The sequence below is a fragment of the Polistes fuscatus genome, unplaced genomic scaffold, assembly GCF_010416935.1.
Source record: "Polistes fuscatus isolate 324 unplaced genomic scaffold, CU_Pfus_HIC Scaffold10, whole genome shotgun sequence".
Lineage (NCBI taxonomy): Eukaryota > Metazoa > Arthropoda > Insecta > Hymenoptera > Vespidae > Polistes > Polistes fuscatus.
In genome coordinates this window covers 4913654-4932978 of record NW_025112998.1, presented here as the reverse complement: position 1 = coordinate 4932978, position 19325 = coordinate 4913654, and the positions used below count along the sequence as shown (strand labels likewise).

General features: G+C 34.8%; 1 long non-coding RNA gene across 1 annotated transcript; it reads right to left on the bottom strand.

Moving 5' to 3' along the window:
- Positions 1 to 960: 960 nt before the first annotated feature.
- On the bottom strand, positions 961 to 18748 carry LOC122524745. The gene is made up of 3 exons (XR_006305616.1): positions 18691 to 18748; positions 1808 to 1868; positions 961 to 1071 (listed from the first exon to the last, which is right to left on the bottom strand). It is a non-coding gene; the product is annotated as an uncharacterized LOC122524745 (long non-coding RNA).
- Between the last annotated feature and the right edge of the window lie 577 nt (positions 18749 to 19325).

Genomic DNA, 19325 nt, shown 5'->3' with positions numbered 1-19325 from the left:
AAGACAAATTGAATAAAAGAGAAAAGCAAATAATATAAAATTATGTTGGTATATGAAGGGAATAACAAGAATATTCCTATATCATAAATAAAAAAATAAAAAAATAAAAGGATGAAGAAGAAGAAGAAGAAGAAGAAGAAGAAGTGCCTAACAAATTGAATGAAAAAATAATTGAAAAGCAGGAAGAATAAAAAAAATATCCTGATTGGTATCGTCAGATCGTTGAAGAAAATCAAATACGAAGCGACGTATTTTCACCGACGACGAGTCAGAACGTGTCGTTACGATATCGATGTTTCTTCCTGGTGCATTACATGCGCATACGTGGCCTCTGCCAATGCAAAAGAAGAAGAAGGAGAAGAAGAAGAAGAAATAAAAAAAAAAAAGAAAGAAAAGAGAAGACGAGGGGGCGGGTTCGAAGAAAAAACGAATGAAAAGGGTAGAAAATAAAAATAAAAATAAAAAAGTTCGATCGAAGGAAGGCTGTTCGCCTCGAATATCGTCCGAAGGAATTAAACGTTCAAAGAAGAACGCGAAGAGTTAAGTTGTGGGAGGGGGTTGAGTAGGGGGAATAGGGTGGTGAGTGGGGGGAGGCTTTGGTGGTGTTGGACGTTGACTTCTGTGTTTGTGAAATTTGAGATATCGGCCGGTTTCATAAAAGGGGATTACGAGGTATAGTACTCGTCGCCTTTTACGAATGATCGTATTACGTTCGACGTAATCGTCGAAAGTAACACTATACTGACCTGAGAAGTTTGTACGATAACGAAGTTGTCGTCGTACCACCACCGAGCTCTTCGTAGTAAAGATGACGACAATGTTCCCTTTAAAATGAACTTTGTAAGAAATTATATGGATAAAAGTTAAGTTTTCTTTTCAAAAGATGCTTAAATTTTGTTTCTTTCTTTCCTTCTTTCCTTCCTTCTTTCTTTCCATGGCTGGGTCTTCTTCTTCTTCTTCTTTCTTTTTATTCTTATTCTTTCTTATTTCTTCGACGATCTCAGGTGAAAGTCTGAAGTAACGCTCGAGGTGATGCCGATGACTAATTTTCTCCTGCTCGGATCGGTATCGCTGTAATTATGACATAAAACGTTACACGCTTCTCCGAGCGTTTAAATGAGCACAAGGGATATATATATATATATACATATACAATACATTTTCATTCAGAAATTATCATTTATTTATATTAATAGTCGAAATATATTATATTATATCGTCATAGAATGTTTCTATGGATTCTTTTCTTTTCCTTTTTTCTTTTTTTTTTTTATCGATCTATAATTTTTATTTGATATTTTGATCCAGTCATTATAAATGGACAGTATTCGCGTATTATATTATATAAATAAATAAATAAATAAATAAATAAATAAATAAAGAGAGAAAGAACTTACTTATGTGTACACGTTTTAAAAAAATGTTGTTAATTTTATCGATTACTCTTACCCTCGAATTAAATCATAGTACATGTTTTATGTCAATTCAAATATAATAACGACTATCTTTGGTTTTGTTAATATTTCTTTTTGTTAATGTAAATCTCTTCATATAATAAAACTCATACAAATCTAACTGATATTTGATTATGTATATGTAAAAAAGACGAAGATCAAACGTTCGATTATATTTTGATTTAAAAATGAAATTATATATTAATTTTTAATTGAAAGAATTTTTCAAAACACAATAAGTAAGATAACAATGTTTGATACTTCATTAATATATCTTTCTATATTGGAATTTATTTAAATTTTCTCGACAAGTTATCTATCTCTTACATTAGTTGTATATGAAAAAATCTTACTTGATTGTCACCGTCCAGTATGCTGTACTTCAGAAATTCGTTGAGTATGACGAATTGTGACCTAAAACAGTCAAGAATATTAATACTGAAGAAGAAGATTAAATATGTGTAATATATACATGCGTGTCTGTGTATGTGTATAGAAAGAATATAAGAATGAATATACATATATACATCGTAGGCTGAAAAATTCATTAGAGTATTAATAATACCGTATAAGATTAAGTATGTGTAATATGATTAATGTATACACGTATGTACGATGAGCGTGTAAATGTATACGTGTATGTGCATAGATCCATACACGGAAGTCGAATATGACACAAAATATGATCGATTGCGATTAATCAATAATAAATTATAGTCCTGAGAATATGAACCAACATCGAGAGTATGTAATGTAAATGAGAATTAGATTTTAAATCTATAAATTAATATTGTCGAAAATCTGAGAGAAGGAACACGACGGACACGTCAGGAGAGATGTTAACAGTGTTGTGTATTGAATTTGACTGAAAAATAATCGAACATTATTCTTGAACCAAGGCCAAGTATAATCCTGTTTTTTGTTTTGTTTAATTTCTGTAGTTAGGTAGTTTCGTGTACTTGATACCGTTAATCGTATTAGACTACGATAATCGTGTATAAATTTATACATATTTTATTTATTTAATTTATTTTTAGGATTATTTTAAAATCTCGATTATTTTAATATAGAATAAAATAATTTTAGTAATCTCGTTGATTATTCTCGTGTTTGCTGAATTTAAATATAAGTTGAATTGAATTTTATATTAAAATTAATTATTATTTGATAGTAATAATATATAAACGAATTTTTAATTTTAACATATATGTGCATGTTTGTGTACGTGTATTTTATATCACTTTATTTTTAATCAACGTTAATTAATAATGGAATTAAGAACAAAAATAATAATAATTAATGTTAATTAGAAATAATCTAATTGAATAATTCGTCATTGATTATGACAACAGTAATATTGATTAAATTATGGTAATAGAATCTCATATTCTAATACAAATGATATTAATTACTTTTAATTACCTATTCAAAACTTCTAATAGAATTCATTAGAAAAATACCATTACGATTATACTATATTAAAAGATTTATTTGCTTAAGAAACTCTACATTGAAATGATTAATCGATCTCACCGAAGAATACAAACGTTGTATATGTATTATTTAAAATATCGAACAAATTGAAAGATTAATTTCTAACCGTGTTTTAATTTATACGACAAACTTTTTTCCCCGGATTACTATGTTCGAATACTTGTCAGATCAATTAATCAGGTTGACAAATTTTTATGAAAAAGAAAGTGATAGAAATTAAATGCACGTAAACATGTGTAATACAAAGGTCTTCGAAAATTAATAAAGAAGAAAAACAGGAGAGGAAACAAGTATGAATGTGCGAGAGCTTAGAGAGACAGAGACAGAGAGAGAGAGGGAAAGAAAGAAAGAAAGAGAGAAAGAGAGATACCCTATAGGAAATAAAAATCAGAAAAAAGAGAATAAAAAGAAACAAACATTTATCTCTCGAATCAGCTTGTATCACCTTGGGTGGGTTGGGTCGTTCGAAACGATATCGAGTCCACAGAAGTTGGACAAACCCTTTCGCGGGTTCGAGAGATACGATCGTTGTGAGGTTTGTCACGGAAATTAGAGAAGGTAGATCTTTGCACTGTGAAGAACTGTATGAGAAAGAAAGAAGGAAGGAAGGAAGGAAGGAAGGAAATTGTTGAGTTCAGTCTTAAACTCAGAAGACTTCAGATGACTCAAACTCAGACTTACAGGTTAAGACTCAAAAGAAAAAGATGAGAAAGCAGGAGAAGAAGAAGAAGAAGAAGAAGAAGAAGAAGAAGATAAAAGAGAAGAGTACAGCAAAAGGTCGAGCTGCGAGGTAGTTGGCTCTGTGACGAAGCGTCTGTCATTCATAACGCCGAGCGAAGCGTGGACGAAATGAAAGAAAAAGAGATCCTTTAAGAAAAAATAAAAAAATAAAAAAAAGTAAAAATAGAAATAAAAATGAAAAAATAAAAGAGAAGAAGAGTGAGAGGGAGGGAGAAAGGGAAGAAGATAAAAGAAAGGTTCTTCTTCCTCCTACGTTTGGTCTCTCGGATGCCACCTTTTTATCTCTGCAAGTAAAGAGAGAGAGAGAGAGAGAGAGGTAGAGAGAGAGAGAGAGAGAAGGTGCCGCCGAATGCCAATGGAAATTGCAAGGAATAAATGAGTACATTTTTCAATCGGCCGCTTTGGCCCGCACACGGATGCATTCTCCTGGTCTCTTTTCTCTTCCAATGGCCGACGAATATATTCGCGAGAGTCTTTTACACGTATAAGAGTATTCGTGTAAGTATACACATACATAGATACATATATACATATATTATATATATATATAATATTATATATACGCTATATTAGCAAAGTATATATTCTTTTATTGCGTTGTCTAGTTCAATGATGATTTATAATTGTTATCTCCGAGCGGGTATAATTATTATAATTATACATTTTTCGTCGGGAACCTTCCCTCCCTCCTCCTCCACGTCCTCCTCCTTTTCGTCTGGATTCAGAACATACTTTTTTCCCTTCTTTGTATTTTATTTTTATTTTTAATTTCTTCTTATATATTTTTCTTTTTTTCTACTTTTTTTTTTAAATTCTTTTCTTTTCGTTTTTCGTTCCATCCCCTTTGGTATGGCTCCACCCCTTTCGTTTCTTTCGTTTCGTTTCGTTTCGTTTCGTTTCTTTTTTTTTTTTTTGGTTCTTCCTCTTGTTTATTGTTTTGTTTTATTATTTCCTCCTTTATTTCTCTCTGTTTCTTGTTCCCTCCCATTTCTTTCTTCCTTTCTATCTATCTTTGTCCTTTTTCTTTTCTCTTTCTCTCTTTCTCGCTATTTCTCTACCTCAAGAGAGAGGTCCGATCTATGGCTGCTCGGAACGGAAACGGGTTTTGGAAGTCGGATTCGTGAGTCCGAGAGTCCGCGAGTTCTCTCTGTCTTTGAATCGATACTTTCTTTCCCTTTCCTACCACTACTCTCTTTAAATTTCATTCGGATTGTTCGTTATTATAATTTCACGATATGAAAAGTTTCAAGTTATTCGAGTTGAAATTCTTTTCGTGGGCTATTACTCTATCGTATCAGGAAGAAGACATCTTTCAAGATAGAGAGCTCAAAATACAACAGTACCATTTGAATAATTAGTCTGGATAATATAATCGTGAAGGTTCGTTCGTTCTTTTCTCTCTCTCTCTCTCTCTTTCTATCTATCTCTTTCTCTTTTTAACTCTGACGAATCGTAACGATCGAACTTACTCAAGAGGAGCATTAATTTCTAATGAGATATAAGCTACGACGAAGGAACGAGCAATTCTGTGACGTGATTGATGTTGACGTACACGTATAGGGTGCCACCGATCGCACCTACAAATATTCTCGAAGATTATCATCTTAACATAAGAATAAAGCACGTTCCAACATGGATTTACTTATTAAATCGTTCTCTAACATTTCTAATGATTTGTTTTTCCATCGTTTAAAAAAGAAAAAAGAAAAAAAAGAAGAAACATTAATTTTATTGGCACGTCAACGAGAAGAAAGAATGAAAGATGAAAATAATAATAATCGTTAACGAATAATTCATTCGTTTAAGAACTGTTTGCGAAACTGAAATCATTCGAAAATGGAAATGGTGTCAAGTTGAAGTTCGATTTCTTACACGTGGGTGTGTATACGTGAAAAAGAAAGATTGTTGGGAAGAAAAGGAGAGTAGTTACCGTTGGCATGTATTATACTATGTATGCGTTAAAGAAGAAGACGAAGAAGAAGAAGAAGAAGAAGAAGAAGAAGAGAGGGAAGAAGACGAGTTCGTGAAGAAGAGGCTCTCGTGTAGGTGCCTTATCCTACGCGGCCAGGACACGGGTTCCAATTCATCCTCGCGCAAGCCTCCCATTATAATACGTCCTAACTGGCAACCGAGGATCATTAAGCCACGCTGCCTTTTGTCCGTTCCTACATCCGTCTTTCTACCTCTAAGAATAAAGAAAAGGGTGGAAGAAGGAACGAACGAACGAACGAACGTACGAACGAACGAATAGAAGGAAGCTTTCGTCGTCCTTGTTCTTCTCTCTATCTCTCTATCTCATTTTCTCATTTTTTATTTTTATCTTTCTCTCTCTCTCTCTTTCTTTTTCTCTTTATTTCCCTTTTGAAAAAAATCTTTCTACGACTTTTTCCCATCCTTTCACATCGGTCGGATCTATTTTTTTATTATTTTATTTTCCTTTTTCTTTTTTTTCTTTTTTTTTTTTTTACATTTTTTTCCTCATTCCATCTTTCATTTACGCAACTTACCACGGTGAATAGTAAGAATCGTATTTGTTTAGCTTATCGTAGAATGACTTATTTATTATTGGTCCAGATTTAATAAAAGAGATGCAACCGTGTTAGTCGCGTATCCTAGTGTACGCGAAGTGACGAACGTAATGACTCTAACCATCGTCTGACATCTGGCATTAGGCACTCAGACTTTCGAGTGGCAACGCCCGCAGCAATTGTTGCCGTTTACGACTGCGCCGAGCATGTTCTCTCTCACTCTCTCACTCTCTCTCTCTCTTTTTCTCTCTCATCATCATCTCACTTTCTCTCTTTCTCTTGCCGTTTCTTTGTACCTATCCTTCCCACCGTCATTCTCTCCTCCCATTTCTTTCTCTTTCACTCTTTCGTTCTCTCACGTATTTCTCTCTCTCTCTCTCTCTCTCGTATTTCTTTCTATCTTTCTTACCTTCCTTCTTTCCTTTTCTCTCTCTCTCTCTCTCTCTGTCTTTTTCTCTTTCTCTCTTTCTCTTGCGCACGCTCTCGATCCTACGCGCTATAGACCGCATTCCCGAGTGCAACGACGAGGCAGAGATGTATATGCATTCGCGTGCACCGACCGCCACCGCCACCATGTGTGTACTTCGATAGTTCGATCTTGTGCATACGTTGTTTCTCTCTCTCTCTCTTTTATTCTATTTATCCTATTTCTTTCCATGCGTTCATCTATTTACGTATTTTATTTTTCCTACAATTTTCTTTTACTATGAAAACGACTATTCGCATACACGTGCGCGCGTATTACACACATACGCCATTTTTGTTTTTGTCTTTTTTAAATTAAATTATTATTTTTTGCTATTATCAAACGTTTAATACGAAGATATTTATTTAACAACGTATAACATCAAAAAGTTTCTATAATTACATATAATGTTTGAAATAATACTTATTTAAATAGGTTTTTCGCGATCAATGTTACGTCGACCTACAAAGATCAACTTCAAACGTAGAATGCAACCTACACTTCTTGGACTTTCATTCACGTTAAAACCGTCTTGCGTCTTATGCAAGACAGTCTCCTTTCATTTAAACGACAGGCCTCTTTAGAAACGAATTCGTTTTACGTCTCCAATTTCAAAGCTATACTCATCCATTCTTAGGTTAAGTAGACGCATAATGAGATGCGTATTTCGTTTATTCGTATTGTGCTAAAGTCTATTTGGATTTCAATATAGTTATCATTTAAGTTAGATCTCTTGATCAGAGAGGGAAAAAGAAAGAAAGAAAGAAAGAGGAGTGAGAAAGAGAGAGAGGAAATTTAATGCTTACCAAAGAGTTTACTTAACACCTGATCAAATCGAGATGTTCTAATGCATTCATTCACTTAAAGGTATTAGAAAGTCATCGTAATCAGGTAGTACCTTCTCGTTAATTTTCATTTCTTCATTTCTTTATTTCTTTTTCATTAGTTAGAGGAATCTGTTGTTCCTAAAAAACACACACACACACATATATATGCGTACAAATATACACACGTTCGTATATATATACATATACACACATGCACACTGATCCTTTGAAACTTATATTTCTTTTTTCCTTTTGTCTTTTTCTCATCTGAACGAAGAGAAGTTCGACCTTAAACCTGTTTCACGATCGAATCTTCTTTTGTTGCTCGAATAGGTCGCCAGAAGCGAGCATTGTGAACGGTAGCCGGAGATTTAAACGGAATCCACCCAGACGCTCGTTGAAATATGTCTTCTCTTACGTTGAGTGGAAACCAGTCTATCGACTCATTCGAGAGATCGATCATTATCAATTCTTTTTCACTACCATAAGTTTAAGATATCCGTGGTATTTTAGTGACCGTTTCGCGTTATCCGATTTTAATTGCTAGAACACTGTTGGTATTTATCAGAAACATTTTACATATGGTTTATATTATAAACGATTAGATTTTTGAACGAGTATGTATATCAATGTTAATTGATTTATGTGTTTTATTACGGATATATAGATACGCGCTTGATGCTTTATGCTTTATGCGTCGATAAGATGAAAGAAAATATTTTCATGTATGTATATCTCTAAGAATTATTTAAACTTCCTAATAATTCGTGCTAAGGCTACTGATTTACACGTAGTCTTTGGTGATTTAATAATCTATCGTATCGTGACCATTGATTACGTGCACGAGTTCTCTATTAATTACCTAATAAATTAGTTCACTCAGACGACTTTCAATTTCTTGAGTTATGTTCTTGAGTTTTGTATGCTCAAGCAATGAAAAGTTGCAATTATCTGGAAGGATGTGAATATATATATATATTTTCGTTATACTATTTAATATATTTTTGTAAGAAAAATTTTTTCTTGAATTTATGATTAATTAATGTTCGTAAATAAAAAGTAGAAGAAATGAAAAAACATTTAGAAATCTTATTACTGTTAAATTACCATAGAAATACTTTGGTATATATATATATATATATATATATTTTTGCAGTTAATAATCAAGCATGATAACTAGTTATCGGGTTACTCACATCGTGTCCCTGAATTACACAACGTTCATTCTCCCCTCAGCGCGGTTCTCCTTGCTCGTAACAGTGGGTGGTGAGATACGATACGGTCGGTCGATCGTACGTCACGGTGCTTCCGTCAGGAATCTATGCAGAGAGATCCTCGGAGTCTTCCTTGGCTAAATGTGTTCGCTTGTCGAAGGAAGAAGCACATTCCAAAGAAGAATATGATTTCTCGAGTATGTGTATCTCGAGTATCGAAAGAATTAGCCGATCAAAGTTTCGTTTCGTTTATTAAATACAAGTTACGCGATGTATTTTATTAATGTTTCAAAAAATAAACAACATTTCTAGACAAAATCACGATTTGTTATATAATACAATTATAATATGTTTATCAATTTGATTTATTAAAAAAAGTAACGTGTAATATAGTTAGTGACGATAGAACACAGTTATGTGAACGTAGCTTAACGCTTTAACATCGACTATAGTAGGCACCGTTTCAATCTCGAGCGAAGAGTTTAATGCAGGGATAGGCACGATTTTTGAGATTCCTCGATCGTTCGCTCGTATCGTTTATATCACGACGTCTCGGGCCGGTATCAAGCCGTAAGTAAACGCTCGAGCATACGGCTCGTAAAGCTGTCAATGTCCCACCGGAACACGGACGTTCGCCAAAAGGTAACATCCACCATCCCCCGCGAAATCCCATAAACCTATCCCCGTACGACACGAATGTAAAAAGGAAGAAATTAAAAAAAGGAAAAAAAAACAGACATTAAGTGAAAGAAAAAACAGGAAAAGATGTACTATGAAAAGAAATAATAATAATAATAATAATAATAATAATTAAATAAATAAATAAATAAGCAAATAAATAAATAAAGAAAGAAATACAAAGTTGGACAAATTGTCTTGGAGTATTCATTCGTGCATGGAGACTTTCCGCAGCTGGAGGTGTTTGCACCATGATCGGGACTCGGTAGTACTCTGTTATTTTGTATCGCAGTGAAGCTTCAGGCTATCGAGCGCGTTTCCTTCAATTTTAACGAAACGGTAGGAAGAAGGAGCGAATGACCGGGTGAAAGAGAGAAAGAGAACATGTTACACGAAGTAGAAGAAAGAGGAAGAGAGATGAGAGGAAAGGGAGTCGATCGTAAATGCGTGTGTATGTATCGAGGTGAGAGAAAGCACTCGGTAGGCAGATCGGTGCCACGTTGTAACCAAAGTATAAGCTGGTGTGTTTCAAAGAGAGAGAGAGAGAGAAAGAGAGAGAGAGAGAGAGGTTGATTGAACGAGGAGAGGTTGGATGGAAACTGCGTGCTGCACTTTCCAATGCACTTGGTGCGACCAGCTCCAAGCGGGAAAGTGCGACCGGCTTCTCTTTTAAACCACCCAAAAGATCTCGTTTTGTACGTGTCATGCTTACCAAATTCTACATCTATGACCTCAAATAATTTATTCTTTTCTTATTTTTTGTTTTTCCTTTTTTTTTCTCTCCCTTTCTTCCCTTATTACGTATATTTATCTCCGTGAAAATAATTATATGTTGTCTCGTTTTGTAATTATGCTTAATTAGTTGGGTGCTTTGCAAAGAAATTAATCGATATTTATTGTTACGATTTATCGAGATCGCGAGAGGAATGCTTTCATTTAATTTAAATTTTCTTTTGGAAAGTACGGATACGTATTATTTAAATATGTATATATATAATTGTTAAATTCATTTTAATGCGACAGTAGGCTCGTTAAAAGAAACAAAAAAGTAATAGTTAATGATCAATTCTAATAATAGTCTCATTATCGAGTGGTCTGTGTTAACGAATGGAAAATTTGCAAAACAAGATGAATTACACCTACGACGCGGCACATACGATTTCTCTGGATAATTTCCGCTACAACTAATTGTCGGGAGAAAATCAATGGTGAAATCACGCCTACCAAATGATTAAAAAAAGAACTCTCTTAAACTCTCTGTGTGTTCCATCGCGTACCGTGTTCACACATTTCATTCGGTCTCAACTCTCTCGTAACTTTAACACTCGTTTACATTTACACACAAAGCAGACATAGGTACAGCTACGTGGTACGAAGTAGGACAGAACAACGACAAATAACTCATTAATATAGCTGCGTATGTTAGCAACAAAAAGAAAGAAAGAAAGAAAGAAAGAAAGAAAGAAAAAGAAGAAATAAGAAAAAAATATCTGAGAAATTGTTCGCGCCCGCGCGCGCATTCGTTCGCGTGTGTGTATATACTTTCTCATCGTATGAAGAAAGAAGTTTATTCTAGTCGTATATAAGTATCTTGTATACATATTTAGAAAACTGTTTCTTCACTTCTGCTTGATTTTTAAACTGCCACTGCTGCGTTCGAGTGAAATGTTTAAATGTACTAGATTATGACACATATTTGTTTAATATTTCTTTTCTTTTTTATCATTCGTAAAAAGAATACGCAAAAAATGTATTCTAACGTTAGAAGATTAACATTACATTTTTACGTAATAATAGTTTCTCCTAATTAACGTATCTCCACGTTCGGAACTAATAAGTTAATCTTCTTTTGCACGTAGGAGAAGAGTTTGGATTGAAGGAAAAGTCCTTTCGGCGTTTGATCGAGCGATGACCTCGATTGACCCGTCGATCCGTCACGGCTCTTCTCCTTAAACGCGAAGAAATTCTCTCTCTCTCTCTCTCTCTCTCGTTCTTTTTTAAATGTACTTTCTCAGTCGCGTACAATTAGCCGGTTAAAGTGCAAGATCGTAGGGATCGCACGTCACGTGTGGAAGCTAATGTCAGACTAATACAAGAGGCCTAACGTTTACTCCCCCTTGCTCCTTCACCACCCCACCACCCTCCACCCCCATCGTCTTTCGTCTTTCGTCTCAGTCATTCGTTTAATCTTTTTTTTTTATTTCGACTTCCTTTACTCGCGATCCCCTTTCCCTTTGCAAGAAGAAGGAAGAAGAAAAAGGGTTAGTTTCACGAGCGTGCGTAGACGAGCACCAAGATAATACCACACGAGACGACAACACGCGTGTTTCGCTAATGGAATGGCCTTCGGGCCGCAACCCGAACGATTCGTTTTCGTCGCGTCATCTCTACGCGGAATTTTGATTAATTACGACTACGGCTTCCTTCGTGGTAGTAAATAATTACTATCCTATACAATCCTGTATATACATTTTATAATACTTATTATATATATATGTATATATATACTCTTTTAACTCATTTAACTACCAACAATATTATATTGATACGTAAACCTCAGTTATATAATTATTGCTGTATTATCTTTTTTATCTTATTCTTTTTGTTAACTTTTCAGTATTTATTCTTCCTTTTTATTTCTTTTACTTTTTCTATGGCATGTTTTACGTCAATCAGTAAATGCTTTTAAGATTTTATTGCGTTCAATCTCGAGTCTAATTTAAAATTCATTACGACGACCCGAATTGATGTGCATCTATTTATTTACTTACTTACTTACTTACTTACTTACTTAACAGCTTATCAGGAATTTTCTAACATTAAAATTTTAATTATGTATATATTCTTAAGTTTTCAATTAAAACCGATTATCGTCTATCTCGAACAAGATAACATATACACATACATATTTTTCTATTTTCCAAATAACATCCATACACACAGCTCATCTTTTTCTTCGATCTCGGTAGCACGTTATAAAGATTACAAGGTATCATTACACCACTCCTGCTGACTATAAATCTACGTATTATGGAATAGCGAAAGACGACGCTATCGTTCCATAGATTACGCTGCCAGACAACAGGGAAACAATCCTGAATAAAGTTTCTTCGCGTTTGCTGTCGATGAACTCTTATCCTCCCTCTTTCTATTCCCCCTCTCTCTCTCTCTCTCCGACTCTCTTTTTCTCTTACATAGTCACCACAACACAAAGTAGAAAGGTGGAGAGAATACTTCCTTACGTAGACCCTGGCTCATAAATAAGAAGCTTTCTCATAGGCGAAAAAGACAGCGCACGAAAGCTCGATACACCTAATTTACGAGCCCTTAAGGTGCCTCGAGTATATCATTAGCGTCGATAGAACGTTTTCTATCTCCATCTCTCTCTCTCTCGCTCTCTCTTTAGTAGTCGGCGTGACAACACTTCAGAAGATACTTGTGCGTCGTCTATGGTCGCGTGTAAGCGTTATTGTGCACCTTGTGTGTGCGAATAAAGCAAGGGCGAGGTTGACCTTTAATTAAGTCGACGTCCAATCAAGGGACACCTACGCATCGTTGAACGTTCGCTACTATACAATTCGCCTTCACAATGTGCCTAACGTTATAATGTAATAACACATACTTTGCTCCCGTTTCTCTATCCTACAAGTGCATTTCCATTGATTACTTTCGATTGAAATTCTATAGGATACGTTAAGGAACGGACACTCTACCGTGTCTAATGTTCTTCGTATCTTTTATTAATCTAAATACGCGCATAGGTGGGATTAGGAGGTTATATGGTTAAGCGTTTGATAGAATTGTCAATGTATAATATGTTTTATCAAATCGCGAAAGATATGAAATAATCGTGTTAATTCGAACGATTAAAAAAATATTACCCCTAAAGCTTCGATGAAATAAAATTCAATCTATCGTTATTATTGTTATCGCGAAACTAAATGTGTAATAGAGTTTGAATGGTTCAAAATTAATATGAAAATTTCGTTCTAATTCGAAAAGAAAAAAAAAAAAGGAAAAAAAGAAAAGCAAGATTGTGTCCTGCGAATTCCACGCAACGTGAAAACGTACAAAATAAGACGAGTAATAAACCGAATGGTATTTTCACAATCAGTTTATGTTTCTCGCTTAGCTTCCCGGTTACAACCTCGACCAAGATTGCTTTCTTGAGAGAAAGAGAGAAAGAGAGGTAGAAACGATATTGGCCGTTATTTTCACACCGTATCGAGAAAGAAAAAGGAAAGAAAGGAAGAAAGAAAGAGAAGATTCCTTTTCGCCAAGAACAGTCGCGATTAGCGATATCCACAAAAGAGAGGATTATGCGCTCGACTGTGGTATACCTATCGACGTTCCTATGTGTTTCGTTCCTGTAACGTTAAAATGCGCCCCCGCGCGACGCATAGTAATGCGTATCGGTTAGTATCAAACATACTCGGTGTTTAAGAAAAACATATAAATGCACATTTTCTCATTTTTATCGCGAAATGTCGAATTATTCAACAATGTCTTTTATTGTAGAAAAATAAGTGTTGACCTTGTTAGATCTTACGCTAGGGTAACGTGTTTTCTTTTTTTTTTGAAATATATACCGAAATTAATATCTCTCAATCTTTTCAATAGTTAAATTTGAATCGTTAATTAAAAATTGTACATTTTCATTTTTCTAACTATTTAACCCGAGTGAAAATAATTGTTATGATTTAAATGAAATATCTGCACATCTGATATATAGAAATCTTATAGAATTTAAATAATTAATTGCAAAAATTAGTAAAAATTTGCAAAGAAAGGAAAAGATTTTAAACGATATGTATAGTTGGTTTTGCATTTTCAAACCAATGTACAAAATAGTTGAATTTAGTAAAAGAAAGATAATAATGTTCTTTTGGTAACACCGAGTATGTGACTCGTGCATATATCGAGAACGAGGAGATAACGTTAGCGGTGCTGGTATTACGGTTCGCCTACGAGAGCTACCATACGTGAGATAGAGTTGCGCGCGCGTGTGCGAGCGCATGCATTATCTATCGCCTTGTATAAACGCATGACTATATATATATGTATGTATATATATGTATGAGTATATGTTGAAAATATAGGCTGGTGCGCATATATACGACGTATATTATACAGGTATATACAGTGTACCTATGTATATATTAAACCGATTCTCGGGAAGGCATTTAAGCAAAGCAACCACCTGCTGTTAGCCCGATGCCCCGCACGAAGTATCTTTTTCTCTCTGCTGCCTTCTTTTTCCTTCTATCATCTTCTTCTTCTTCTTCTTCTTCTTCTTCATCTTCTTCCTTTTCCTTTTTCTTTTTTTATTTCGATTCTTTTTGTTCTTCTTGTTATTTCGACCTGTCTCGTATTCGAACTTATTACAGCATCGCACGGTTTCTGGACCGTTGGACAGGCCAGAATTTCTAGTTATGCAAGCCAAAAAAGCAGAGGGACCGGTATCAAGGTCATACTAAAGATGTCTTCTCTTCCGTGATATATAAATATATATACATATATATATGTATATATTTTATCAAACTTTTACTTTTTGTTTTTACTTTACTTTTAGTTAGTTAAAAAAAGAAAACGAGAAAGGAAGAAAATAATCGAGATTGAATTGGTTAGTGGAATTGATAACGATCTTATAGTACGTTTGAAATGAAGTTGTAATGATACACATCGAATGAGATAAATAGAAATAGAAATAGAAAATGATTATATGGAAAATATGTAATAGGAAGATATAATAGAACATTCGTTGGACCAAGGTAACTAATTACTAACAGGTGGCTAATCACTCGTTACCGCTCGCGTTTTCCAGCATTCATGGAAGATCCCTGATAAGGAGTTGAACGTAGACGTATAAATAGATGGCTTGGTCGATGGGCGATACGAGATGAGGGGTGAGAGGATATTAACCGATGCGAGTAAGTGAAAGAGTGAAAGAGTGAAAGAGTGAGAAAGAAAGAAAGAGATGGAACGATGTAAAGTCGTTTGCTTGCGAATAGGTAAGAAGACGGACGGACGGGTGGACTGACCTGAACGATGAGTCGGAAGATGTATCCTTCTCTTTCTTTCTACCTTTATTTATCTTTTTATCTTTTTATCCTTGAATAAGCTAGTAAAAGAACATAAGGATTCTTCTCTAGCGAGTCCTACCGAGTAGAACGCGGAAATGCAGGAGTATCTTCTACGATGGATAGATAATCCTTGATTGGACATCGGTTTAATTAAAACTCGACTTCGACCTAGACGCGTGATATTCCTTCTTCTTATCTCTACGAATATAAGTCCTATTGGATTTTACGATGAAAACTTTTCATTTAGTTTATATATATATATATGTTATCGTGAATTAGACCGAAATTGGATAATGTCAAGATTCATATATATATGTTCGAAATATTAATGTATAAGAATAAGTCCAATTATTTGGTCTTTCATCAAAGTATTTGGTATGCGTTGACAAGCGACCACGCGAATCTTGACATTTTCTAATTTCGGTCTTTTACGGTAATACATATATATATATATATATGTATATTATTTCTTACGTTAGAGTTTTTTAACAAGACTTTACGGATAATTACTGATTAATTAATTATCGAGAATTTCAAGTGTCTCCTTATTTAGTAATACTTGAATATAAATCAGTAATTGAGTGTGATTGTGAAAGTTGACAGCGAGAGACGAATGGCATTGTACATTCGTCGGATTCGTAAGGTTCAATTTTAGATAGCAGGCTAAGCTGTTTTTTTCTTCTTCTTCTTCTTTTCCCGTTCTTTTTTTACTTTTTTCTTCTTTTTTATATGGAATATTCGTTATCTAACCAACCGGTACGATCGTTTAAATGCTCCGATAATTTGTTGGCTACGACGACGTGCGTACGCGATTGCGCTTGCCTATGTACCTTAAGCTTATACTATACTCTCTCAGTTAGGATATATTCAGAAACGATTTCGCAACAACGTCTTAGAACTGTAAAGACGTATGTGGGAAATGAGCTGAACGTTTCTCGCTGACAGAATAAGCATTAGAACGCGGACAAACCAGCGCATTAGAATGATATGTCTCTTGGGTTGAGAATAAAGCTATTTTCATTGTCGTGACACCTTATAAAGGTGCATCGATCACGTCAAAATAAACCTTTGTCGTGTACGACAAGTCCAAGCTGTTCGATGTTCTTTGATAATTTGCATTTATATCGCTTTTACTTCGATATATTTAACTTCGTATTTTTATACGAACTTCGTATTTTTATATAAACCGCGCACCTCTCGATATTTTTATTCGAGATATTTCATTTGATTTTTCCTTTGAACCACATATTCCTTCCTCATTTTTTTTTCGTTTTTCTTTACGTCGGTTGAAATATTAAAATATATATATGAAAAAAAAAAATTAAGAAAAAAAAAACATAAAAGAAGAAGAAACATTTTATAATTGAATATCATTTGAAAGAAATGCTTTTCACTTTCGAATTCCTTTAGGGAAGTACCGCGATATAGGTTCTGGTTAATAAGCCGCATTTCAAATTTAATTCCTCCCTCGAGCATCCTTTTTCTGCGATTTCTTTCGTTTGAGAGCGCGATACATCGGCTTTTCGTCGGTTGAATCCGCGCGTACGCTCGTATAATTTACGACGTTCGATGAAATTCCAATTTCCAAGGGAGAGAGGAGAGACCGCAGGCACCTGTCGTCTATCGTGCGAGCCTTTCGTGATATACCGCATCTCCGATATGTTCAACGAATGCTTACTTATAATATATGTACGCTTACATATATACATATACATACATAGATATATATATATAAATAGACAGGTATCTCTGTCTCTCTCTTTTTCTCTCTCTTTTTCTCTTTCTTTCTCTTTCTTTCTCTTCCTTGCAGATTTTAAGAAACAAGCAATGAAAGTAGAAAATTCTCAATGATCGAGTGACTCCCATAAAGTATAATTAATTACTTAATACTTTTCATTACTTTAACCTCTTTATACTTTTTACCCATTTATATCCATTCACTCAAATTACTCGTTAACTGGTAGAAGATCATCATGAAATATATATTTTCCTATCATCCAGTAAATCCTATTTATCTATCTATCTTTCTAGAATAAGAAATAGCAAAGTGTGTTGTATGTTTTACCCGGTTACTAGTATAGTTTATTTTTAAGAGAACGAGTAGTTGAAAGTAGGTTGACTACATTAACGTAACTAAACGTACCATGACCGTTCAAATGACCGTATTTTCATTTGATATTAAAATTCTCCATTTTTTTTTTTTATTTTATACGAATATTGGAATTGTAATTGTTATTTTATTACTGTTAAAAAAAGAAAAAAAGAAAACATTTTCTTTATAAACAGGTTTGCGTCGTGTCGCGTTCTTAGATATTATATAAAAGAAAGAAAATATTTCGCGTTTTGAAAAATCAAAGTTCACCGAAAATCGGTTAGTGTAAAATTGTTGTTGATAATTGATCACCTGCACGTCGAATCGTCTTGAATTTGTAAGTAGAATGTCAAGGCAAAACGATCGTTGTTGATTTTCGAGCCTCGAACAACGCGTTCATTCGGTTTATAAACGTTAATGTAGGTACTTGACCGTTACGTCACGCACTTAAGTTGGAATTCTACGTTGGTGTATGTCCCTCTTGCTTCCTCCTCTCTCTCTCTCTTTCTCTTTCACTTCGCGGTACGTGTGTAATACGACTCTCTGTGTCGAGAACAATACTAGCAATTCAGGTCGGTCCTCTCTCTCGCTTCAGCCTCCCGTGTAATATCGTGTATGCTTCAGCAAACAGCATTTCATATTCCGACCGTGAAAACACGCTCAACTCTTTCCTTTTTATTTAATGAAAAAAAAAAAAAAAGAAATCGTTCCCTCGTAACAATGATCAAGCGAACGGCAACGTTTAGTCGAAAGCAAAAATCGTTTGAAAATTATCCAGTAACAATAATTATGAGACGGCAGTGAGAGAGAGAGAGAGAGAGCTTTCGAAAAGAACAAATATTAGACAAAAAAATCTACATTAAACAATAACGTACGTTGTCGAGTTATAATAATATTAGTTAAAAAACAATCTCAAATAAGGAAAGGGGTCAAATATGTCAGCAACGAGATTGATATATTATTTCTTTTTTTCTTTTGGGGAGGAGGTGTAGGGGGGTGTGGGGCACGGTATTTTAAAATTGGACGATTTTATTTGAAGGATAAATTGGTTGAAACAATAATGCCCGGTGTCGAGTTAGTCCAGGTACGGTCGATACAATAATCATTACGTACTTAACACGTTCCCAAGCCGTTCAAGTTGAGTCCAATAAAGTTTTCAAGCGGACAGAGGACCGAAAGAAAGATCGTGGATTCGAAGAGAGCCAGAGTAGATCGGAGATCTCGAGCGTCGGCTTCGGTCTTTTCTCAACCCTTTTTTTCTCTCTCTCTCTCTCTCTCTCTCTCTTTCTTCTTTCTCGTACATACGTACGATGCAATAGGTACACGCACGCACGTACCGGACGGCTAACCGGGCGTAATCTGTTTCTCTCGCGGCACCGATGCAGGTCCACGATGCAAGAGTATGCACCGATCGGAGCACCGATTTACACCGACGGTTCAAAGCGTGGAACGGTTTTGTACAAGGCGCGCTGATCGTAATTGAAGATCCGAGGGATACACAACGTCGTCGCGGAATGAATATGCGAATCACATTCTCTCTCTCTCTCTCTCTTTTGCATACATGCGTATATCTGCAGTGTATTTGTGTATTCGTGTATTTGTATATTTATGTGTATTTGCTTTAGTGCGTGAGAGAGAAAGTGCGTTCTGCGTGTGAATGAAAGCTACGAGAGAGTGAGTATACGAGTATGTTTGTTTGTATATATATATATACCTATGTACATATATGTCTTCTTCGTGTAACCCGA